Source organism: Lutra lutra, chromosome 8 (genome assembly GCF_902655055.1).
Source record: "Lutra lutra chromosome 8, mLutLut1.2, whole genome shotgun sequence".
Classification (NCBI taxonomy): domain Eukaryota; kingdom Metazoa; phylum Chordata; class Mammalia; order Carnivora; family Mustelidae; genus Lutra; species Lutra lutra.
The window spans coordinates 84926538-84937157 of NC_062285.1; the positions used below are offsets into that span (position 1 = coordinate 84926538).

The following is a 10620-nucleotide window of genomic DNA, read 5'->3' on the forward strand; positions in this document are numbered from 1 at the left end:
TAAATACTATTATAAATGCTATTAAATAATGTCTTAATTAACAAACACTTTGATAATTATTATCTCATTTGATCTCTACAAAAATTCTATGAGTTGGTAGATGGGCCAGATATTATCATTATCAAATTCATTTTGTAAATGAGAAGATTTGGTGATGGAAACAGTAGATCTGGTAACAATACAAAATATTTTGAACCTGCTATCTTTACTATTTTGAGGGGCAAATATTTTGAACCCTAACTTTGACATTTTGATATTTTTACTTTCTATTTATGAACATAAATATTTTGTCATTATAGAAATGTTGATAAATTTTATTTTTTAGAATAAATATTTTGGGTTACTTTTTAGAATAAATCCATTAAGCCCAATTAAATCCACGATCAACTTGTTACATAGAGTATTTACATACTAAGTTCCATTGTCATTTTTCTTCTACTGAAGATTTGTAATTGGGATCAGTTATTTGCAACATAAATTTTCAATTAGCAATAATCGCACCTCGGATAAACCTCACTGGCTACGATACTGCCACTGTGCAAAGCTGCAATGTAAATTTTATAAGAAAAATTTGATTAATCAATTTTTTTCAAATCAAAACTTTTTAATGGTTATACTTTCTGATGTTTTGGTTTGGGTCATTATTCTACCAAGATAAATTTTCCTGGATATAATATATATATTATACAAAAATATTTTAATAAGATGTTATTCTTCATCTAATTTTAGTCAACAAATTTTATCATGTGCGGTTATATCCTTTCTTGGTTTTATTTTTTGTTAATTATGTGTAGCAAGTTCACTCATTAGGGACCACCAAGCCAAAATGCCACTGGAGTTTTATTGGTAGCATCCAAATAGCTTGCTTTGAGTTGGGTGCTCTCTGCATTTGGGTAATACTTACTGTAAAGTCTGGAGTAATACTCATTTTAGAGAGAGAGAGAGGGTAAAAATAAACCAGGGAAAGATTTAGAGATCACTAAATTTTAAGTCTCATGTATGAGAATCTCTAAACGTGAATATTTCAATAAGTTATATTTTCTACATCATCACACTTTCTTTATGTTAGGAAGTAATGAGTAAAACTTACCCTTCCCAACTAACCAGCATGAAGCAGAAGTCCTGAATTGAATGAGATGCATAAATCATTTCACTGGTAAAAAATTTCGGGGGACTCCTAGGTGGCTTATTCAGTTAAGCATCTGCCTTCGGTTCAGGTCATGATTCCAGGGTCCTGGGATGTAGTCCCTATAGGGGGCTTCCTGCTCAGCACGGAGTTTGCTTCTCTCTCTCCTTCTGTGTGTGCTCTCTCTCTCTCTGGCAAATAAAATAAAATCTTAAAAAAAAAAAAAAGAGAATTCAGATGAATAATTTAACATTGAAACATTGGTGGAACAAGATAGACTTTCAAAAGATGCCCCCTTGGATGGCTGAGCAAAATAATCTCCCAATAGCTATATTCAAATTTTATTAGACCACCATTCAAAACATGTAAGGCCTTAGGTCGTTTTTCGTCTCTTCCAACATAATAGTGCCATACCTTTTCAAAAAACATCTCTCATTGTTTAGTGACATGAATGGCTTATTGATATTTAATATATGGAGAGAAAAAGGTAATTAAGATAATTAGTGCAAGGGACACCATGAGAAAATATATGGAAAAAATCTTTTTTTCAGAAAGACAATAACTTGAAGGACGAGAGCGAACATTTTAGAATCAGACAGATGTGTGATCAGGTGTTTTCTCCATCGTGTCCCTTGCACAAGTTGTTCACTCTCTCAGGGCTTCATATCCCCCTTTATTAAATGAAGATAATCAGTGCTCCTACTTCGCAGGTTCTCGTGAGGATTAAGTAAGATAACGTGTACAGAGCACTTAGGCCAGTGCAAGTAGTATAACATGTATTTAACAAATACTATTGAACTGAACATTTTAATAGTGTAAGTTTAAATGTTTTAAAATGGTGAAAGCACTACTGAGGTAGTAGTTTTGTATGAATTGTATGGGTTTGATATTATCACAGACATTGCTCTTTACCTTTTACTATAAACAGGGCCTATAAAATTTAGCCAGTTGCTATAGCCACTGCCCTACATGTTATCAATACATCTGTATGCTGGCAGAGAGAAACCAGAGAGATTTTTATGCACACCTATTCTGGTAGAACTGATTTCATATTTTAGCTATAGTGACTGATACTGAATATTTCTTATATTGTGTTTTCGATTCAATGATTTTTGAATTATCACTCTAAACTATAGAAGATCTTACAAAGTATCTATTTTTGATATTCATTTTTGTAAAATACGCATGTGTTAATTTTACAAACTTGAGAAGAATCTTTGCTGTCTTAAGTAAAATAGTAAAACCCTGTTGCCTAGAGTCAATTTTCAGTTCCACAGTATAGTATAGACTTTCTTAGCCTTTGCATAAATGGGGAATTAGTTTAACATCAAGAAAAACAAATTAAGATGACAGCCTGTTTAAGAAAAAATAATAAAGACTATAGGAATTGACCTAATCTTATAGTGTCTATATGAATTTATTGTACTCTTGAAGTGTTGTAAACAAATATTAGAATTAGAGCTAAATATAAGATGCTCTGGGTGTTTAATTATTCCTTAAAGAGTAATTCAGTTGCCACAAAAACTCAATCTCACCTGGATTAGCAGTGAAATAATATCAATGCCTAATAAGTATATGTTGTAAATAAATCAAGATATAAAGAGCAGATGCCACAAAGGAAAGGAAAAATAAACTACTGAAATAAACAATCGTATTTGAAATAGTCATTTCTAATTACAAAAAACCTCACTGATATCTTCTACCCTTGAAGAAACCAGTCTGAATCAACAACAAATAATAACAAATTAGAAACGCTAATAAGAAATGCAGATATATTACTTTCAAATTCACACTGTAAATTTAGCTGCTAATAAAAGCGCTTCTAAGTAACAGACTTTCATTGCATGCTTTAATAAATAGGTGGGAATCATCTGAAATTAGGTAGACCCATTTGTATCACACAATGTGTTAAAATCTTTAAGAACAGCTTGGTTAAAAGCCTCAAGCAATCTTGTTTACACTATTAGCAAATCCTTGCTCCATAGATCATACAAAAGTAAATTTCAGCCTAGCCTAGTTCAAATTATCATAAATTCTGAATTATATTCAGCATTTTAAAGCTGGAAGGGACCTCAGAGATCTTCCAGTGAAGTCTGTAATAATGAGGTTTTCCTGGCTGTTACATCTAAAACACATACCATATGTGTAAACAAATTCTAAACATTGTTGACTATTTTCAAAAATGTTACTGACAATGTATTGTTACTTCAGTCTGGTATATCTTTCCAAACCTACTGATAGTTTCACATGATATTCAGAAATATTTCGTCAAAATGGTTTGAAATCATAAGCAGTGTGTTGCATTGCTTTTGTTATTTGCTTTATCTTTTTGTTTTCTTGTCCCACTCCAGTTGAGAAAGTTTGGGAGTAAACATCTTCATGCCAACAGTTCGAATAGACAAAATATACCAATAAGATAGCCAACAATTTCAAGAAGTTGCAAGAAGTCAAAACAGAACTATTATACAGGTCTGAAATCACTAGTGGTGGGAGCCACCATGTGGCTTTCTACACACATGAGAGAAAGCTTAGAATTTCACTCCTGTACTCTTTTCTGCTTAAGTGGATTTTATCCTGGGAGGAAATCAGAGACAAACCTGGCATGCAACACCGCTGAACTTTAGCCTGCAATTTCCCAGAAACTGGTTCTCTGCTTACCAGGCCCCCTAACTGGATATTCTCGTCCTCAGAGATTTTTCTGGAACCTTACGGGAAAATTATCAAAATATTGCCATCACTTCTAGGAGAAAAAAAGCGAGGCTTTTGTGATTTGGGCACCATCTGCCCAGTCACCCTGTTCCCTGATGTAACCAACTTTATTTATCCATTCAATAAACAGGGAGCAGCAACCAGGTGCCCGGCATATGCTGTGTTGCCAAGAGGAATACAAAAGAAATGTTAAACACAGTTTCTGACCTCAGAGAGTTTCATATCTGATTGTGGAGAAAAACACAGTTTTGTGAAGCAGCTAAATTACAATGTGTAACAGTGTGCAATGGCACAAATAGGGGACATTTCTGTCATCCTAGAGAGTTCTGTAAGACAGCTCTGTGTCATATTCAGAGATAGCCAAGATCAACCCGAGAGAAGTGGAGGACTCAGTGAAAAGGGAGCTCAGCTCAAATCATAAAAAAAAAGCTTACATAAAGGGTCAGTAACCCAAAGCAGAAATAATTTCTGCATGGAAATCCCATTATGGGTCCAAGAGCTCATTTCAGCACTACTTGAAGCCCACATATCAGGGAGAACTTTTCCTCATCAAAAGGATGAGCCAATTGGTATGAGAGACATGGGATATAAGAAGGTAGGAAAATGAAATCAACTAGCTTGTGAACTAACTTATTTGGAGATGCTGCATACACAGTGTGAAGTGGTATAAAAATTTAGCAATGCCCAAGGGCAAGAAAATAAGAACTAGAGAAAGGAAACAATTTATGGGTTTGCCAGAAATTCTACCTTGCAAACAACAGTTGATCAGCAGACACAAGGTAATGTCTTAGATCTCTGTAAGCTTAGGGTGATTTGTTTGAAAGGGTAAAAAGAAATCTAAACTAAATGAGTGGAAGGGAAAAGGCACTAATGGGAGTAGGAGGGGGATGTTGGAGGGGTTCTGCAGATGAAGTTAAACAGCCCCAGAATGTTGGAAAGCCAGAAAGCCGGGGAAGAAAAATTTAAAAGTAAGAAACGTTTCTTAGACTTTACCTTTAATATCCAGGGATTACCAAGCACCCCTTAACTTCTACAATTTTAAGACAATGTAACTTCTCTTTCTTTTTTTAAATCATAATATTTGTAGATTTATGCAAAGTATCATCTAGTCTTCTATAGGAACCTTTTTTATTATTGAGTTCTAATCATGATGCTATCCTGGAATATCCAAGAGCACGTAGATTCTAGAAACACCCCCTGACCATGTTTTCTGTAGTGACTGCAGTTTTAAAAGGCAACTACAAGGGGCACCTGGGTGGCTCAGTGGGTTAATCCTCTGCCTTTAGCTCAGGTCATGATATCAGGGTCCTGAGATCGGGCCCCACATCTGGCTTTCTGCTCAGCAGGGAGCCTGCTTCCCCCTCCCTCTCTGCCTGCCTTTCTACTTACTTGTGACCTCTGTCAAATAAAAAAAAAAATCTTAAAAAAAAAAAAAAAGGCAACTACAAGGCCCAATTGGTTGAATTAGAATCTTAACAACCGTAAATCAATGTTTACATATTCATCACAATCCCTGGCACAGATGACTGACTGATGAGGGAATTTGGGTTACATTTTGGTTTTTGCATGTTTCTAATGCTACTTAAAGAACTTTTAAGAATATGACAAATTTTAGAGCTCAAAGAGTGTGAAGGTACAATTTAGCTCAAGATACTAATTTTAATATATAAAGAGCCGAGGTCTAAAAAATTTAAGTGACTTCCCAAAAGGCAGCTCGATGGCAGCTCTGTGTATCCTACTTCCTTGCCCAAAAGTCCTATTTTATTTTACTGTGATATTAGCAATGATATTAATTTTAGTAGCCAATACATTAGAAACAGTTCAACTCTCTGGTATAATCTTGGCTATTCAAATTATGTGTGACCCCAGTTAGAGTTGTCAATTTTTTTTAGCGACAAAATGTATATGTGCCCCAAAATACTACCAAGCATTTTTATAAATACATGCTCTTTTTTTTTTTTTTTTTTTTTTTTTTAGTTTCTGTCTTTATCTAGAGAAGCAAAATGTAAGGATGGATGATCAGATGCAAATGATTGGCCAACACAGACAAAAATAGATCTAAATTCTTCCCCTTGGGGCAGGCTATTTTACTGGTGGCCCTTAAAGCATCACAGCTCATAACATGCACATGCTTGTATATAGTCCTTTCCCACTCTAGGCTTGGCCATGTGATTTGGTTTAGCCAATAACCCAATGATAAGTGTGACACAATCAGAAGTATGAGGAAACCCAAGCTAGAGGGAAGACTGATGGAGGAAAGACCCTGGAAGATGAGGAGCCATCTTGGATGTTCCAGCCCTAGCAAACTCCTAATTGAATACAGCTACACGAGTAACCTTATAGATCTTAAGCATTTACCACAAAAAGAAAAAAAAAAGTTTACTACGTTAACTGTGTGAAGTGGTGGGTGTGTTAATTACTTGATCTTGGTAACCATTCTTCAAAAGAGTTAAGAAAAGAAGACTACCTAGCTGAACACAGTCAAGCCAAAGTTGCTGCACCCTGACTCACAATGTGATCAAATGTTATCACAATAAAATCTTAATAGTATAAAGAAGTGTTTGTTTTCCTAAACTACAGTTCTGAAGATAATCCGGGATGCCAACTCCGTATTTTTTAATGGCTCTGTTCCTTAGTTTCACTAGAAGGACAACTCTGATATTTCCTATTGAAGGAGAAATAGAGATAGAATGTTTCTTCTTTGAACCAACTAGTACTTTCAGACTTTATTGGATTTTTTAAACTTTATGGAATTTTAAAAATTATAGGAACTCAAAAGGGACTTAGAGCTTTTAATAAACAACATTTTTAAAAGTTAACATTAGCCTCTATATTCTAGTGAAGAAAAGAAAAATGATCTTTTTTTTTTTTTATTAACATATAATGTATTATTAGCTCCAGGGGTACAGGTCTGTGAATCACCAGGTTTACAGACTTCACAGCACTCACCATAGCACATACCTTCCCCAATGTCCATAATCCCTCTCCCTACCCCCCTGCCCCAGCAACCCTCAGTTTGTTTTGTTAGATTAAGAGTCTCTTATGGTTTGTCTCCCTCCTGATCCCATCTTGTTTCATTTATTCTTTTCCTACCTCCCAAACCCCCCACATTGCATCTCAACTTCTTCATATCAGGGAGATCATATGATAGTTGTCTTTCTCTGATTGACTTATTTAGCTAAGCATAATACCCTCTAGTTCCATCCACATCATTGCAAATGGCAAGATTTCATTTCTTTTGATGGCTGCATAGTATTCCATTGTATGTATGTACCGCATCTTCTTTATCCATTCATCTGTTGTTGGACATCTAGGGGAGAATGATCTTGAGGAGCAAAAGTCTCAATATGTGTACTTTTTGTCTCAGAATACACTGTATTCCATCTGGCAAATCATCACTTTCATTATTAGTAGTCATTTGTATGGTTCTTCATTAGTCATTTGAATTGCTCATGCACAGTTCTGTTCATCATTTTCTTCTCTATATGGCTTCATTGTATTAGTTGTCCTTTACTTATATGTAATCCCAAACTGAGAACAGGAAAATAAAAGATGATATTTCTTTATAATTTTGCTCTTATTAAAGCCTAAAAGATATCTGATGTGAGTTATATTATGTTGTTTTTCAGAATTTAAGGCAACTTCTAAAGTCAGTTAGACAATGAAACTATTTAATAGGCAGTCTTCCAAAAAGGCTTATGTGGTCAGGCAAATTGGAGAAATGCTCTGTATTCTATAGATTTAAGATTAATATATATTAAAGGCTCTGAGGAAGAAACCATATTAATTTTGTTCAAATTTACATGGCTACAGAATTGGGTATTTTTTGTACCCTACCTCATAATTGTTCAACAATGTGTTTTCAGGGATCTTAAAATTGTAAAAGTCAAGTGGACCTCTTTATTTTATTCTAGCAAAATTATCTTTTTCAGCTGTACTTTAGGGGTAAATATTTATTGAAAGTTCTATCTAAGTCCCCTTTGAGTTTCTCTGATTTTTTAAATTCCATAAACGTTAAAAAAAAATCCAATAAAGCCTGAAAGTACTAGTTGGTTCAAAGAAGAAACATTCTATCTTTATTTCACCTCCAATAGGAAATATCAGAGTTGTCCTTCTAGTGAAACTAAGGAACAGAGCCATTAAAAAATACGGAGTTGGCATCCCGGATTATCTTCAGAACTGTAGTTTAAGGAAAACAAACACATCTTTATACTTTTAAGATTTTATTGTGGTAACATTTGATCACATTGTGAATCAGAGTGGAAATTGGGAAGCAACTTTGGCTTGAGATCAACACTCTCTTTCATGTTGTACTGACTGAGCCAGCCAGGAGCCCCCTTTATAACAGTATGTTATACAGGGACTGTGGATTAGATAATAGTATTTCATTGTGTTAAATTTTCTGATTTGGAGACTCAGAACACACACTAAATTATTTAAGGATGAAAGGGAATGATTTCTTCAATGTATTTTCAAATATTTGAAGGAAAATATGCATGTATGTATAAATATAGAGAAATAGAAGAGAATGATAAACTAAATGGGGCAACATAAATAATTGGGAAATTTAGGTATATGTTGTATAGGAGTTCTTTATACTATTCTAGCAAATCCTGATAATTTTGAAACTATATCAAAATGTATTTTTTAAAAAGTTTCACTCTAGCTAAAACTAAATGTTCTCAAATTTCTCACCAAAAATATAATGCTGGGCTATAATCTGATTCAGAGTAATCAAGACAATGTATGTAAAAAAAAAAAAAGTTTGGAATCTATTATGCCAACTTTTTTAGATATAAATATCTTTATGGATGGTAATTATACACTTGAGAGTTGAACAGTATAGGTTAGACCAATTACAAATATTCAGTGACATAAAGATTATTTCTTTTTTGATGAAATAAAACCAAGAAAATATATAAAGTACCATTTTTTGAAAATCCACAAAGAGATCATAAATTAGATACATAAGAAGTAAGTATGTGATCTGAAGTCAGAAGACACAAATTCAAACTTATTTCCCACAAATGTGGGGGTCTTGAGAGAGTCAACTAGCCTTCCTGAGCAACAGTTTCCTAATCTGTAAAAAACATCTACTCATAATACGAGCCCCATTAATGAGGAAAAAGTTAGTAAAAAAAGAAAATTGACAACACATTGCCTTATGTGGAGCAAACAGAAACTCTGTCAATCATAGTATCTCAGCCATGCAAGTATCATATTCTAGCCATCTCATACATGCTGGTTAGTTCCCAAGTTGTTGGACCTAACAAGAGATTCTTTATAAACTGTGAGTCGAAAAATGAAGCATGAGAAATATGTTTGCTGGTGATGAGGAAGGTGTGAGAGGTGAAGAGAAACAAATGAAAGAAGCTCCAGTTTACAGGATCATCCTACCAAAGAGTTATCAATAGGGATTCCAGATATTTTGACCTAAACATCTTTTTGTGCCATGACCCTCCCATCTTTGGATTTTTAAAATCTTATTCCTTGAGATTAATTTGGAGCAACATTTCAGATCATACATTTTGTAAAATTATGTAAATGTTCTTTTTCTGACTACTTTATGCATCTGAAACCGTCTTTTAATGGCTTTTACGCAAGAAATACAAGTTGTTGTGATGTGAAATCCTTAGATCACAACGTTATCCTTTCAAAGTTCTTAGATATTTTTCACTGTTCAGAATATTTGCAGGGACAATATCCGAAGCTATCTAGGTACATTTTTCCTTTGTGAATAATCCTTTCTTTTCCCTTTCCACTTATTTGGATACTTGACAGTTTGTTTTTATTTTTTATTTTTTTAATTTTAATTCCAGTGTAGTTAACATACAGTGTCATATTAGTTTCAGGTGTACAATATAGTGATTTGACAGTTGTATGGATTGATCACTGCTTATCATGATAAATGTATTCTTTAATCTCCATCACCTATTTTACCCACCCCCCTCACTCAACTCCCTTCTGGTAACCATCAGTTTGTTCTCTACAGTTGAGAGTCTGTTTCTTGGTTTGTCTCTCTTTTTTTCCTCTGTTCATTTGTTTTGTTTCTTAAATTCCATTTATGAGGGAAATCATAGGGTATTTGTCTTTCTTTGACTTATTTTCCTTAGCAATATACTCTCTAGCCCCATCTGTGTCTGTGCAAATGGCAAGATTTCATTCTTTTTTTATGGCTGAATAATATTTCACCACACACACACACACACACACACACACACTCACGCACACACATCTTCTTTATTGATTCATCCATGAGTGGACACTTGGGCTGCTTCCATAATTTAGCTATTGTAAATAATGCTGCCATAAACATAGGGGTGCATATATTCTTGTGAATTAGTGTTTTTGTATTCTTTGCGTAAATACCAAACAGAGCAATTACTGATCAGAGGGTAGTTCTATTTTTAACTTTTTAAAAGGAATCTCCATTCTGCTTTCCACAGTGGCTGTACCAGTTTGCATTCCCACCAACAGTGCACAAGGACTCCTTTTTCTCCACATCCTCTCCAACATGTGTTTTTTGTGTTTTTATGTTTAGCCGTTCGGACAGGTGTGAGGTGGTATCTCACTATAGTTTGGATGTGCATTTCCCTGATGAGGAGTAATGTTGAGCATCCTCTCATGTGTCTCTTGACCACCTGTATGTCTTCCTTAGAGAAATGTCTGTTCATGTCTTCTGCCCATTTTTAATTGGGATTATTTGTTTTGGGGGTGTTGAGTTTTTATACATTCTTTATATATTTTGGATACTAGCCTTTATCTGATTACGTCATCTTTTCCCA

At 34.3% G+C, this 10620-nt stretch overlaps 1 pseudogene; it reads right to left on the bottom strand.

Annotated features, from left to right (window-relative positions):
• Positions 1-432: 432 nt before the first annotated feature.
• Positions 433-546, bottom strand: LOC125108023 (uncharacterized; annotated as a pseudogene).
• Positions 547-10620: the final 10074 nt, after the last annotated feature.